Source organism: Alexandromys fortis, unplaced genomic scaffold (assembly GCF_014885135.2).
Source record: "Alexandromys fortis isolate MF-2015 unplaced genomic scaffold, M_Fortis_MF-2015_v1.1 scaffold_415, whole genome shotgun sequence".
In the NCBI taxonomy this organism is placed as follows: domain Eukaryota; kingdom Metazoa; phylum Chordata; class Mammalia; order Rodentia; family Cricetidae; genus Alexandromys; species Alexandromys fortis.
Window position 1 is genome coordinate 30691 of NW_026068305.1, and position 15976 is coordinate 46666.

Genomic DNA, 15976 nt, shown 5'->3' on the forward strand with positions numbered 1-15976 from the left:
TTTTTATTTCAGCAGTCACCTGCGGACATCACTTAGAAATTTTTGTCTGAAGCAACGATCAAGCAAATGTTTATCTGCTGCATGAGAACAGCTGTAGTCGGAATAAGATTAGAACTGAGGGACACTTGTTGCATGCATATCCTTCTGTAATTTTTGAATCAGCCTCTGAAGTACTAGGCTGGAATGCTTCTCAGGAGACCTCATCCATCAACATTTACTATATGTGAAATTGACATTTCCCTTTGCTCTACTTGAAATATCCTTTATCAAAGATAGTATGAGTACCTACTCTGCATGTTTACATGAACAGGGGGATTCTTGAAAGGATCCCACTGAGATGAAATTCATTACAGGCTGTTCTATAGGAGAAAGAAAATGGAAAAAGGAGGGTGGTAAAGGAGAAAAAAAAGTTGAAAATAGGATTTTGTGGCTTTTGGTACTGTTGATAATTTGTGTGGAAAATAATGTTTTCCTGTGTGTTTAATCCTGTGCCAATGCAGCTACTGGTGTAGTAGCATTTTTCAACAAATTAGAGGGCAGTTAAAGTGAGATTTTCCACCATGAAGAACAAAGCCAGGCCAGTTAACACAAGGACAGCTTGTTCTAGCTGTTAATGTGCTTAAAATCTTGCTATACATAATTTACAACATCCTTTGTGTGACGATGCCACAGTTCTGTGTCAGGTCTAGTTTAAATTTCCGTTCAAATGGAGGCAGCTGTATTAGAAAATGAGAAGTTAGGAGCTGGCATCTTTAGCCCTACCATGTTTCTATTAATTAACTTAAATCTCCTCCATACTTAAATTTTTAATGGTGACAGACATGTGAAATGTGTAGTCTGTAGCCCTTATCAACAGACTGTAGCCAGTTAGAATGAGGCATCATGAACAGAATTACAAGTGGCATAAAGGTGTATTACCATTGTTGAAAAGCATGCAGATGTTAGAAATATCCAGTGTCCCTTTAAAGACTCATCTGAATCTTAAGAATTTTAATTGAGGTAGCCCATTTCCCCTAAAGGCTTGAAATTAAATAGGAAAGAATGAAAGTTTAGCTCCTGAGTTCACTGCCATGAGGTTCTGTAAAGGCCAAGGCAATACTGACACTTTACCATTTGAATTTCCATCAGTGTGTTATTCCAAAAAGTTACAAAAGGTATAAATTTTCTTGAAAAAACTAATAAGAAATGTAAAGGCTCAAAAAAAAAAAAAAGGAAAAAGAAACATGGCTGAGATCAAAGTTTCTTGAGAGATTTTTAAACACCTGAGAAATGGATAAGTATTGGATGACACTAAAGTAAGACACAAAATTCTATTTGAAGAAAATTTGAAAATATTTCTCATTCTGTTAGTCGTTATCATCTGGGGTTGAATTCACATATTTTCTTTTCTTGTACACACTATCAAATGTGATCTTCTTCTTACCCATTGTCTTTTAGAAGATGTAAATCAGTCAAATATTTAACATTTTAAGGGCTATTTATCACCATTTGAACTAAAAGGAACTTAGAGTTGGGGTAGAAGGATTTATACAATGCTCTTAAAACACAGGAAAACTGAACAGCTGTTCACTTGCTTACAGGCTTGTGGTGTGCTTGTGCAGCTTGTACAATGTAAAGCTCAAGGGCCAACATATTATGCACAGAACAGTTTGTATAGTCACAAAGTTGTATTTGAATTGTTAGATAAATGGACAAATTTGTCTGCCCAAACATCCTGTGTACAATCACAGTGACTGATTAGTGATCTAAGAAGCTTTATAAGGTTTATGTGTTGAGTTGATTACATAAGGATTTTCATTAGGAAGATCCATAGTTTAGAGAGCTAATGTATTAAAGCACCTAAAATTTCTTAAAGTTTTACCCCAAAAACAAAGAAACTAAAAAAAAGAAGCACAGAAAAAAAATCAGTTCTAATGGTGAAAAAGGGAAAAAAATATATGATGATTTATGAGCCTATTTAGCCTATAGAGAAACATACTATTTCTTAATCAGACAGAAAGCTTGGTAGCATAGTAGATCTTTATTGAGAAACTATGGAAAATTAAAAAAAAAGCCTAGTGTATTTCAGAATTTCCCTAGAGCCATCCTCATTGCATACGCAAAAACTCATTTAGATTTCCAGCTTTTCCTACATTTCAAACAATTCTCCTTCTCATCCAGCTTGTTTGTTATATCCATGTTCTCTTAGCTTTTGAAGTACCTCTATCCAGGACCTTCTGGCTTTCATGGTTTCCATAGAGAAGTCAGGTGTAATTCTGATCGGTTTACCTTTATAGGTTACTTGGCCTTTTTCCTTTGCAGCTCTTAATATTCTTTCTTTAACCTGTCTATTTTGTGTTTTGATTATTATATGGCGAGGGGAAGTTTTTCTTTGATCCAGTCTGTTTGGTGTTCTGTATGCTTCTTGAATATTCAAGGGGATATCTTTCTTTATGTTGGGAAAGTTTTCTTCCATAATTTTGTTAAAAATATTTTCTGGGCCTTTGAGCTGTGATTCTTCTCCTTCTTCTATTCCTATAATTCTTAGGTTTGGTCTTTTTATTGTGTCCCATATTTCTTGAATGTTTTGTGATGAGAATTTGTTGGCTTTGCTGTTTTCTTTGATCAGTGCATTTATTTTCTCTATGGTGTCCTCAGCATCTGAGATTCTTTCTTCTATCTCTTGTAGTCTATTGATTATGCTTGTTTCTGTAGACTCTGCTCGTTGGCCTAGATTTTCCATATCCAGCTGTTCTTCCCTTTGTGTTCTCTTCCTTGCTTCCCTTTCAGTTTTCAATTCTTGAACTGTTTCCATAACCTGTTTGATCGTTTTTTCTTGGTTTCCCAGGGTCTCATGTACATATTTACTTAATTCTTCGAACTTTTTGTTATTCTTCTCATCCATTTCTATAAGGGTGTTTATTACATATTTTTTAAGGGATTCTATTGCTTTCATAAAGTCAATTTTTTCCACTTCTTCTGTGTTAGGGTGTTCAAATCTTTCTGTTGTAAGATCTTTGGGATCTGGTGTTTTCATGTTGTTTTTCTGATTATTGGGTGATGTTCTGCCTTGGCGCCTGCCCATCTCCTCCTTTCAATGCTATCTAATTTGTCTTTTAAAATCGGATCAGGTTTCTCTGCTGGCCAGAGGCTTCTCTTACTAATTGCCCTTGCTCTGTTTCCTGGCCCCTGCCGGGGGACCAAGAACCCTCTCACCCCTAAGAAGGGTTTTCCGGAAAAGGTCCCGGCTCCCTGTTTGCCAGGGCCCTCGCCAACCAATGGCCTACCTCTTTGATTTTATTGTATTGGGGTGATGTGCTCTTGGTGTTGCGCGCTGGTCCCTGCTGCCTGCGACCTCTGCCACCGCGCCGGTCCCCTCCAGTCTTGGCCGCCGCAGTCGTTGCCTGCCTGGCCTCCCAGCTCCGTCTGCCGGCGCGGGCGCCTCCCAGCTCCGTCTGCCGGCGCCTGCGCCTCCCAGCTCCGTCTGCCGGCGCCTGCGCCTCCCAGCTCCCGCTTGTTTGTTATAATAGAGCATGCAAGGACATATCACAGTTCCTGATCTCAAAATCTTGACATTGAAGTAACAGACAAATGCTAACTGAGGCCCATTAATGTCAGAATTGAGAGTCCTGGGTGCTTAGAGAAGGTTTAGCTCACATATGGTTGTAGTGAGGGCTGACTAAAGCAGTTTTCTGGAGACAGTTTTAGTGGATGATAAAACTAATTGGCTAATTAGACTACATCTGTATTTTAGGGAACTAAAATATCTTGGGAATTGTAAAATTTAGATAAGTCGAGAAATTTTCCAAAAGTTTATTATTTTTTGAGTTGGTGAGATCCTATAGGCTACTGCATTATTACTTGATATTGACATTGCTCAATTGTTACCCTCTAGGAATTTATGGTAAGACCCAATTACTCAAGGTACCATGTGCCAATGACAGTGGCAGAAGAGCATCAGGTGACAATTGAAGTTCATGGCCCAAGAAGAGGCAACTCTCTGCCAGGGGGAGCTTGTTTAGGCCAGACCACCAGACTACAGACCGCAAAATATCTTTTGCTTTTGTTGTACATGCTTGTTATTACAGCATTCCTCTGTTATCTAGCATGGTGTGTGAGGGGATATGGGGAAATATTCACTGTCTTTGTTTTTATCTTTTGGAAACTTGCCATTCTACTGGGCATTTTTATCTATGGATTGTCAAGAAGATGATCCCTCCCTAAGAGGTACTGTCTAAACTGATAATAATGATAGCCTATAAAGTGTTTGAACAATAACACTAAATTCAAAGATATGTTTCTCACAAATGATCTGTGAGTTTCACCTAAGGAGCTGCATAGATTGTAGCTCAAGTTAGTGATTAACAATTGAGTCCCAGTAGCCCAGCTTGTTTAAATTATTTGAACCTTAATGTTGGGTGATATGTTCACATGTTTTGGAGTACATAACAGCTGAAACAAGGTTTGAAAACAACAAAGTTAGACTAAGATGTTTTTGTTAAATAGCTTTGAGATGAAAAACCCAAGATGAAAATCTAAAGTTTTAGAAAGGCACATGGTTGATGCAAAACTTGCTTAGGGCAGTAAGCAAGAACAAGACAATCCAATTACTGCTGATTTGACATACCTTTCTTGCTAGGATTGGTTGATGACCAAAGATGATAATTAATTAATTATACCTATTACTTCCCTAAATCTTCTGATATAAAATGCTCTTAATGAATGGGTATGGACCTAAAGATTTAAAGTAGAGCTGACTGGAGGCAGAGGCAGGCGGATCTCTGTGAGTTCGAGGCCAGCCTGGTCTACAAGAGCTAGTTCCAGGACAGGAACCAAAAAGCTACAGAGAAACCCTGTCTCGAAAATTCAAAACAAAAAGTTTAGGCTTATGATTCCTTTAAGGTTTCTTATAAGATTACCTTTTAAGATAAATAATAAAGTAATTGGCCCTTTCTTTGTAACTGCAAAATGCAACCTTCAAATAAAAGACCTGATAAGAACACCTTGCTTTCCCACACAGTTAATCTATAACAAGTTGTTTGGGTAAGAATGTATGTGGGTTCTTGGGATAATATATTTTTTTGCTACTAGACTGTAAAATGTTTAATCATATAAGGGATATAGAAAGCATTCTGTCATGTTTTTACTCTTTGTTTTATGTTCATTGTAATCATTCACTTGAAAGACAGTGCAACAACATTGTAATTCCTATATTGCCTGAATAGCTTTGTTGGAGTATATAAGCTAAAGAAAAAAAAAGTATACAGTAGAAAGAAGAGAGAATGAACACAGAATGGATGAGAGAGAACAGAGGATAAAGAAGGAGTCCATAAAGAGAGTGTGTTTTTTTTTTTAAATCCCCTCAGATAGAAAAGTCTTAGTTACACTGACTTTGTGGATTCAAGACCCTGTGTTGCTGGATACTGCCCCTCTAGACAACAGTAACCATGTACTTGAGTGATAGAATATGGGGGAGTGGAGCTGGTACTGATCTTGGACCTTTGTTCCTATGGGTAGCTTTAATAGCTCCAGTACAATGCATGATACTGGAGGAGAAAAGTAATCATCAATCATAAAGGGTGAATCCTATCTTGTAAGGAGTATATCTTGTCACAATAAGGACCAGAGGTAAAAGTTTTGACCAAGTTTTACCAGTTTCAAAATGAGTGGACCTAATGGTCCAGTTCATGCATTCAACCTGTCCAAAGCTCTGAAGTTAGTAGCCACAGTAGAACTTCCAGGTTTCATTTAAGGCCTTCTTTACCAGTTGAGGCAGAGATGAAGGTAAAGGCAAATGAAGTAAAGACAGGCTTATTATCGGATCCAATTGACAGGGGTAGCCTGAATTTATAAACAATCTCTTGTAATAGAGTTTTAAAAACTGTAAGAGCAGTCTTACTCTGGGTATCAAAGGCTTTATTCATCTTGAGAAGGGATCACAAACATGTACAGATACTTATATATAGCATGAGGAGGTTTCAATTCTGTGAACTCAACTTTACATGTTTTATAAGTGGCTAGTTCCTTCAGACTAACAACAGGGATTCTTTTTCACCCTTATCTTGGGTTGACATGTGTACAGGAAAGACATTTAGAGGCAGCCTGAGTGGCCATCTCTCAGAGTTGTAGAATCTGTTACCAGCAAAATAATAACTCATTCAGTATGGTGGCACTCAGATGGGCAGTCTGTGCAGCTGATGAACCAAAAGACATCTAAGGGCCACAGGGAAGATAATTCTTGAGTCTGACAATATCTACTATCCTGTTTTACAACATTGGAGTGGCTGTTATCCTCTTCTTTCTAGAAATAGATGGGTTGGGGAGAAAGCTGTGGATCAGGAAAGCAATGGACAAGAAAGAAAGGGATCCACAAGCTTATTTATTGTTCATCAAGCTGCCTGATCTGCTCTTCAATTTCATTGGGCTTCAGGTATGCTGGCTGCTTGATTCCATTGCAATGAATAACAGCCATCTCCTTAGGATGTCAGATTACTTTAAAGAGAGATTTTTTTTTAGTTTTGTTTTAAGGCTTTTTTTGCAATTAGTAGGTCTCCTTATAAATTATGGCATGAAGATGAAGGATGGTAAGAACAAACCTGCTATTTGTATAAATGTTTACTCATTTTTCTTTTTTCCTAACACAGGGCTTGAGCAAGAGCAATTAGTTCTGTGTTCTAGGCAGATGTGCTTTGTTTCTGCTCATCTGGTAGCTCTGCTGCTCCAGCTCTCCTGATTCCATTGATGACCAGGGTGCTTCCATCAGCAAACAAATGGGACTCTCTCTCAGACAGAGGTGTGTCTTGAAGGTCTAAGTGGCAGACACGAGAAATGTCCAGCAAATTATCACAGTCATGGAGCCTCAGAGACCTCAGGGTGGTCATCAGGCATCAATGTCTCAGGTTTGAGACTATGTACAGAACCAAAAGTGAGATGCAGGATGATTAAGCAACAGACTCTGACACTGACTAATGTGGGCATTTGACATCCACAAACCACTTGTTTCTTTTAGGAGAGTTTCCACCACACAAGGAGATATTAAAGTCAGGTTCTGTCCCAGATTAAGTTTGTAAGCTTTCCTTATTAGTATAGAGGGCACGGCTATGACATACAAACAGGATGGCCAGTGGAAAGCCCCTGAGACCAGATGCTTTAACAGATTGGCTACAGGCCTTTTCCAGGGTCCTCGGGTCAAAACATCCTTTGCAATAGCCAGATATCATGGATTAAAAGACATAATAGCTTAAAGTCTGCTTTAATTCTGGAAAGTTTTCCCCATTGTTTAGTCCACTATAAAGGCTGATCTTTAACAATGGCATAATAAAGAGTCTGGGCTGCCTACTTTAGCAAAATTAGGAATCTAGAGCCTGCCATATCCCACTGCACCCAGGAATTTGTGTACCTGGATTTTGTTTGGGTTGTGGTGATTCAGATGATAGCATCCTTCCTAGCAGCACAGGGAGGTCTCCTAAATTGAGAGTTTTGGATCATAGAAGATTTCCATTTGGCAAAACTGAGCATTTTTAGCAGAGACACACAATCTCAGTGCTTCGAGCATGTCTTTGTGTCCTTCAACCATGTGACAGTGTTGGATGTTGCTAATAGGAGATCTTTTATGTGGTGGAGCCAAGTAGAATAAGCACAAGACACCATGAATCCCACTAAGACTTTTTGTAAAGTTTTCCCAGAGTGTACTCTGTAAATTTTTGAACCATTGGGGTACTCATGTTCAGGTAACTAACTAGTATCATTGAGTATTGAATCAGTAAAGGCCAAATATAGGCTGCCTAACTGGCATCAGAGGAATGGAGAAGAAAGCATCCTTGAGATTCAGGTTTGTTTAGAACTGAGACCTGTTGGGAGGCAATTAAGTATACAAATTTGGTACAGCAGGATGTGTGGTTTGAGTGTGTTTTTATTTACCATTAGAGATCTTGGACTATACTGCCTAATAGCCTGAGGTCTCTGATTTATGGACAGGGAGGTACTGTGGAGTTCCTTCAGCCAATAGCCTTTAAGAAACTAGCCCACTTGGGTATGTTATCTTTATAATATAATTGTCAAGGTAAAGCATGCACTTTCTCACTTCCAGCTGCTGGACTTGCTTCCCGTTCACCTTTGTGCAGTGGACTATGATTTAGGACTGTGATCTGTGAGTCTACCCCTAAATAAATAACCATTTATTATATGCAATTCTGAGCTAGTGTGGGATTATTTTGTAACTTCAATTTTCATCTGGTATCCACATGAATCTCAACCTAACACTTATGGGAATAGGCCAAAACAGCCCTAAATTGTCTATGACGCACAAGGTATCCCACCCTCGCCTACCTGGCTTGATTTTATATACTAAGTGGCTTTTTCCAAGTCATGCCACAGCCACAGAGGAGCTATAGTGCTGTGACTTGGCAATTTTCCAGGCTTACATATGCTTACCCCTGCCTGTCACATTCCCTGCTGTGCAAATTCTGGTTTGTGTTTCCTGCTTGTGAGCTCTGGGCTCCCTGCTCCATGTACGGAATGTATTTAATTGCTCTAAATTTGTCAAGCAAAGTATATTTGTCAGTATTTAACCAGGCACCAACCAAAGAGGAACCAAATGTGGAACCAAAGCAGTGCTAACAGTTCCACGTGCCACTGGTCACATCTCCCCACCATGTGGCTGCAAACAAGACACCTGCTGGTCAGTAAAGATTATTACACCTACAACGATGTACTGAAATCTAATGGTGGTAAGTAAATTAATAAATTTGAAAGTTATATGATGACAGACAATATATTTAATTTTAGTAATTAGTTTTGTTTTTCATAATTTCTCATTAAGAAAATGGTTTGATAACACGGCCAATAATTAGGCACTTTTAAAAATGATACATTCTTTATAGACTAATGAACAGCTAATTGAGAAGATCAATACTATGGAGAGGAATAGCATCAATTTGAGAGAATTATCTAAAATAATTTTTGCTTTTGAATTTAGTAATCAGAATTTGTTGAAAAGTTATAATATATTAATAGATAAGTTATTTCTCCAGGAAGGCAATATGCACACCATCAAAATTATGTCCAAAAAATGAGACATAATCATTACTGGACAAGTTTCATACCTTGGAACACTGGAAAGGAGACTCAGACTTTACAAAAGGCAAAAGTAAAATGATTTTAAAAGTTTGAAGAATTTATCAAAACTGATGAGCAGGGACAAAAGGTACAAGGAAAGGATTTAACATCATCAGTAAGGGCCAGACCCTGGGATAACTTACCCAGAGTTTTAATTGTATATCTGGTAATTTCCTTGGAAAAATTATCTGGCACAAAGTACCCTAAGGTAATCAAAGAATATACATGGAAGCCAATATGTATGAGCAATCTAAAAGGAATTAAACAATCAATAGTATTTTATGGACTGCAATCACCTTTTGTTAGGGAAATGGTAAAATGTGGGCTTCTAGCAATAAGCCATCCCCACATGATTGGCTTCAATTAATCTCAGCAATCCTAAAAGACTTCCACTGTTTTGGAAGTTTTATTGGAAAGAAGAGGCAAAAATTTTAGAATAACAAGGTTTGAGATTTCCAGGATCAAATTCTTGGTGAGGGTCATTACTCTGATCCTCAGGACCAGGCTCTCTATTACTTCACCTTGTGCCTATGCAGCACAGCAGCTTTATGTTGGGATAGGATTCAGGAATGAGAAAAAAGAATTTAATCATACATTAGAGTTAAAAGGCGCCCAAGGGAACCCTTTAGTGACTTTTTACAAAGTTTAACCAAGGCTGTACAAGTAGGAGTGACAGACCCAGAAGCTAGACCTGTACTTATTAAATATTTGGCTTTTGAAAATGCCAACTTAGAAGGCAAAAACGCCCTCAGCCTTTAAACATCAGATCTGCACCAATAGATGAATCGATCTTGCATAAAATGCAAGTTGAGACATTTGTCTATAGTACTGAGGCTTGGGTAGGAGAAGTGGTTTTCAATGGTATGAAAAAAACACCAAAATTACAAGCATTTTAATTGTGGTATACATCTGAGAAGGGGCTGTAAACAAGGAATTCCTAGGAATAATATCTTCTTTAGGAATGACATGAATAGGAGCATTCACACTTCTGGTATATATAGAAGTTGTAGCAAAGGCTGACAGACCAATGAATGTAAGTTGACAAAAGAGAGACAAGACAACCCAATATCATTGGAAAGCTGTAAAACTCGTTGTGGGGCTTCATGCAGGCCTTAATGTTAAACAAGGTCCAATCATTCCAAGTCACTGTGAAGAACATATGTCACCAGGAAAATTAAACAATTCAGTGCCTACTGTAAAAAAAAAAAATGCTGGTCTGGATGGAGTAAATATGGAGGTTGAATCAAAAACTCCAGTAGGAAATAGTGAATGTATATTTTGGCAGACTTCTATAAATGATCAAAGACCAAAACTAAAAGTTCTTATAAATGACATTGTAATTGAGGGATTACTAGATATGGGTGTGGATGTGGATATAATTCCTCCAGAATTTCAGCATTCTGAATTGGCCTCTTCAAGAAGCAGATGTTCAATTCCTAGGAATTGGAACCCTATCTCAAGTGAAGCAAAGCATGAGATGGTTAAATATATAGGGCCAGAAGGACATAAAAGAAGGCTGAGGCTATATGTAGCTAATCTTTTAGTGAATTTATGGGATCATGACCTATTGCAGTACTGGAATACCCAAATTAACATTCCTGCAGTACCCCAAATTCATGTTTCTGGCAAGGATGTTATAAGATATTATAAATAAAAGTCACCAGAAATTCAGGCTGTACAAGAACACAAAACAACTAGCAAACCTTCATAGGTACAAATGACCCTGCCTTTAAAATGGTGACTTCAAAAACCAACATGGGTTAAACAATAGCCTTTAACAAAAGAGAAACTTCAGCTTTAGAACAGTTGGTACAGGAGCAACTAGATACTCAACATATTAAAAATGCAACCAGCCCTTAGAATTCTCCTGTATTTGTTGTTAAGAAGAAATCTGGAAAATGGAGAATGGTGACTTATCTAAGAGTTGTCAACAAGGTTATTCAACCTATGGGAACTTTACAATCTGCAGTTCCTCTGCCTTTTTTACTACAAAAAGGATGGCCTCTCATAGTTATTGATTTAAAAGATTATATTTTCACTATACTTTTACAAGAAAAGGAGAGAGAAGAATTTGCCTTCATTGTGCCTCCTTATAATAATTCTAAGCCTACTAGGAGATACCAATGGACTGTCCTTCCACAGGGAATGCTCAATAGCTTTACTCTATGCCAATGCTTTGTAAGTCAGTCATTGGAAATAATATGTAAACAATTTTCTAAGTCTATAATTTACCATTTCAGGAATGACATTTTGCTATCTCAGTGAAATGCAGATATTTTAGAAAGAATGGTTGAAGAAGTAAAGAAAGTTTTGCCTAAATGGGGATTACAAATTACTCCTGAAAAAATACCAAGGAGATATTCTGTCAATTATCTAGTTTATAAAATAGTTTTTCATAAAACTACAACACAAATGGCAAAAATTAGGAGAAACCAAATTTTGGACTCTTAATGACTTTCAAAGTTTCTTAGGAGATATTTCCAGTCTCTGACCAGCTGTTGAGATAACAACTGATCTAATAATTCATTTAAACAAACCCTTATATGGTGAAAAAGACTTAAATAATTCCCTCAAAATTATCACCTCCTTAAGCAGAAAAAATAATTGATGGTTGTTGATGTGGAATTACAGGAGGTACATGTAGATAGGGTGAATTTAAATCTTAATTATATTCTAGTCATATTGCCTTCCAGAATTTTTCCTACAGGAATTTTAATGCAGAGGGAAGATAATATCTTACAATGGATATTTTTACCACATAAACCAAGCAAAACAATTAAATTTTTATGTGGAAAAGTCTTTGAATAAATTTTAAATGAAAAATTGTGATTTTGTCAACTAGCAGGAAGAGACCCCAAAGAGATTTTAGTGCCTTTTACTACTGATGATATTAAAAAATATGGGTAGACAATGAATTGTGGCCAAGAGCTTGTGCTAATTTTTGGGGAGAAATTAATATCAATTATCCCCAAAGTGATAAACTTAACCTTATAAAGGGAACTTCTTGGATCCTTCCCGGAATAGTACTGGATGCACCAATAACCAGGGTCCATAAATTTTATACCAATGCAAATAAACTAGGAAAGGCAGTTTACAAATCAGAAGAATTAATTAAGGTGGAACAAAGCACCTTAATTATGTGCTATTCTCCTGATACTAAGGGATTTTAAAGATCTTCTCAATATAATTACTGATTTTCAATATGCAGAAATAGTTGTCTTGCATATTAAAACCACTAAATTTATAACAGATGATACAGAGATGACTGCATTATTTACTCAAGTTCAAGATATAATCAGGAATAGGCTTTGTCCTACACATATAACACACATCTGCTCCCATACAGATCTACCAGGTCCTCTGGCACAAGGTAATGCAAAAATCGATTGATTATCATTTGGGAGTGTGCTGAAGGCCTCAGAATAAAATCTGGTAGATGAATATATTCCACTTTACAAATTTTTGAAGACTGAAAACTTCTGAATTAAATCAGCTGATGAATTTTAGGGATGTGCTGACTTCACAATGGAAACCAGGAAATGTGCTTCACTGGGCAAGGGGTTTTGTTCTTGTTTCCACAGGAGAAGAAAAACTATGGATACCATCAAAATAAATAAAGATTTAATTTGTAAAAGAGAAACCTCTTGAGAAAGAGAAATGACAGCTCATCCACAGAGATGACAACCATACAGGTGGTAATGAAACCTCATAATGGTTGGAGCATGGCTCTGTTCTTATCTTTACAGAAAAACACACATCTTAAAAAATCAAAGATCTTGGACATTTGAATGCCTAAAGAGGAAAAAAAATAACTACCTAGAAAGAATCACCAAGCAAAAAGGACTATGGCTTATGAGAACAGGTCATCTGAGGGTAAAAAATTATATATATTTATAAATATATAAAGCTGGCTTTGGAGTTATATAATAAACAACCTTCTCTAAATCCAAGCATGATGTTAAAAGAAAAATTCAGAGTTTATGTCTCTTGTCAGGAGCCATCTGGTATGGGACAGAAAGAAGATAGATTTTAAGGAAATATTTTTACTTTTTTACATGCCTATTTTTTTCTACATCATATCTTTCATTGAATTTATGTCTATATGAATAATTTTTAAGTTTTTCACAACAAACAGTAGATTTTCCTGCAGTAATCTTTGAAGTTTCCAGGAATAAGATGGGGGCCCACAACAATGACTCCACCTGGTCAATATGATGCTATGATGCTGATAGCGCTATACTGTGGGAACACATTCTGCTCCTTCAGCCAATAATCCTTAGGATACCATCCCACTTTAGTGTGGTCTCTTATACTGTAAAAGCAGCTATAAACATGAACCTTCTCTCTTGCTTCCGAGTCCCACTTCTGGCGCTACACTCTCTTCCTGTTTGTGTAGAGGAATGTTATCTAGGACAGTGATCTGTAAGTTTTCCCCTTAAATAAATAACCCTTTTATTATTCTTAATTCTGAACTGGTGTGGAATTATTTTGTGACTTCCATTATCATCTGGTACCAACCATTTGGTTTTAGAAACAGTTGCTCTGCTGCACACCACCAGGCTTGGAGCAAACCTGGCTCAGCTTGCCTCTGCCACAGACTGTGCTCAAAACCAGCAGTTCATATAAAATTCTCGTGCCACGGCTTTTCTTGCTATGGATCACCCACATTTCTTTATATTATCTCATTACATACTTCAGAGCAGCTTCAAGTCCCCCTGAGTTTACCCAAGTGCCTTTACCCTGGCACTGTGCACCATGCAGAAACTCAGATGAGATATAGGCTTTCCTGAGAACTTCTCAGATTCTTTCAGGAATTTTACATGATGCACCAATAACTGGAGCCTGTATATTTTATTTGTACAAATAAATCAGAGAAGGCAAGTTATAAATCAAAAGAATTCAGTAAGGTGGAAGTGCCCATACCGCAACCACTGAAAAGGTACATGGTATCCAGAAATGGAGAGGCAGGACACAAGTAAGGTGGAAGTGCCCATACCGCAACCACTGAAAAGGTACATGGTATCCAGAAATGGAGAGGCAGGACACAAGGAAAAAGACTGTCACATCTTGCCAAGACAGGTTAAGATGGTTCTGAAAAATTTCCTGCCTCTGAAAATTGTCTGTCAGTTATGCTAGGCTTTAGCCAACATTTGTTGCGTCAACGTTTCAAATGAGACTTAGGGTGATTGCTCAGGTATCTATTTGTCTCAGTCTAATTTTGATTGCTTTGGAAGCTGCTTGATTGTATTTTCAGCCTGCTCAAGTAATATTATCTCCCTTCTCAGGACTTTAATGGGGTTGAAGATTATAAAGTCATAGTTACTGTACTCTTATGATCTAGCCAAGTCATTTTCTATACAAGAATTAGACTCCTTAGGGTAGGATGTTTATTAAAACATTTAGCATACATTACTTGCTTAATATGGTTTATGCTGGTTGTAATTCTAATTATACTTGATATCTAATTCTGATGTATATAGTTTTGTATTAGGTTTTAACAAAGGGGGAGGTGCTGTGTGAGCACATTCTGCTCCTTCAGCCAATAGCATTTAAGATACCAGCCAATTTGGCATGTTCTCTTATACTGCAAAAGCAGCTGTAAATGTGCACCCACTTTCTTGCTTCCAACTCCTGGTTCCAGCTGCTAGACTCTGTTTCTGCTTGTGCAGAGGACTATTATCTAGGACAATTATCTGTATGTTTTCCTCTTAAATAAATAACTATTTTATTATTCATAATTCTGATCTGGTGTGGGATTATTTTGTGACTTCCTTCATCGGTGCTACAACAAGACAAAATTTTGTGTGCCAGCTGCTGAAATGATGCACTTTCTTACAATATTCTGGCCAGAACTCCAGCTAAGAACTCCAGAAAAAAACCCTATTGACTACTCAGAGACCATTTGCAATTATACAAAACAGCATTCTTGAAACTTCACCATCATTTTACTTTTAAAGGATCTCATTGAAACAACATTGACCACATGAGAGCTGGAAAACGACATCTCTTCTCCCACCAAAGTTTGTCTCAGGGTTAGGTACACCATTTAGGGGTTGATTATGACTTGTATAGGGTTGGGGGTTGGGGTGAAAATATTGTAGGCCCAGAGATCTCATAAAAATGAGGGAAAACTGAATGGGATAATAGGTACTAGGTTAGTGCAAATGTACACAAATAATAATAATGGTGAGTAATAGAGTGAATACTTGTGGGCTATTATTTATGGACAATTTACATTGGCATATGTTTTTGTATATTGATACAAGTTCAAATTATATTTGTTATATTGAATATGCTCTTATTTCTCTTTACAATATTTGTACACCTATGCAAAGTTATTTTGTCAGATTACATGCATGCATGTTTCTACCTCTGTTTAAGATATTTTGTATATTGATACAATTTTAGGATATATTTACCATATTTACATTTCTATCTCTGATCAAGATACTTATACATTGTTTATGTTTTGAGGTCATTGTCCTCCTTTACTGAACAGTTGCTTAAAGATTATTTAATATTCTGATATGAAGTCTTAATCTTTAAGTTATATAGGTATTAAGTATTATAGGTCAATAGTCATTAATGTTTGTTCTACTTTTAGTCGGACTTATTAGGTACTTTAGATACATAGAGATTGTATTCTGCATAGACATGTAATCTTGAACTACTTCAAAGATCTGTAAATAATTTAGGATTCTGTTGAAATGAGACATAATTGCTCCAATCAGCACCAATCTATTCCCAAGAGAGTGTTGAGCACCAAAGACATTCCACTTGGAGTTTGTTTTCTTTTTGGCACACTGGGGTTTGGGCAAGGAGCTGCCTGGGTTTTGACCACAGACAAGGTGCATGATGCCAAGACTGGACAAGCACAGTA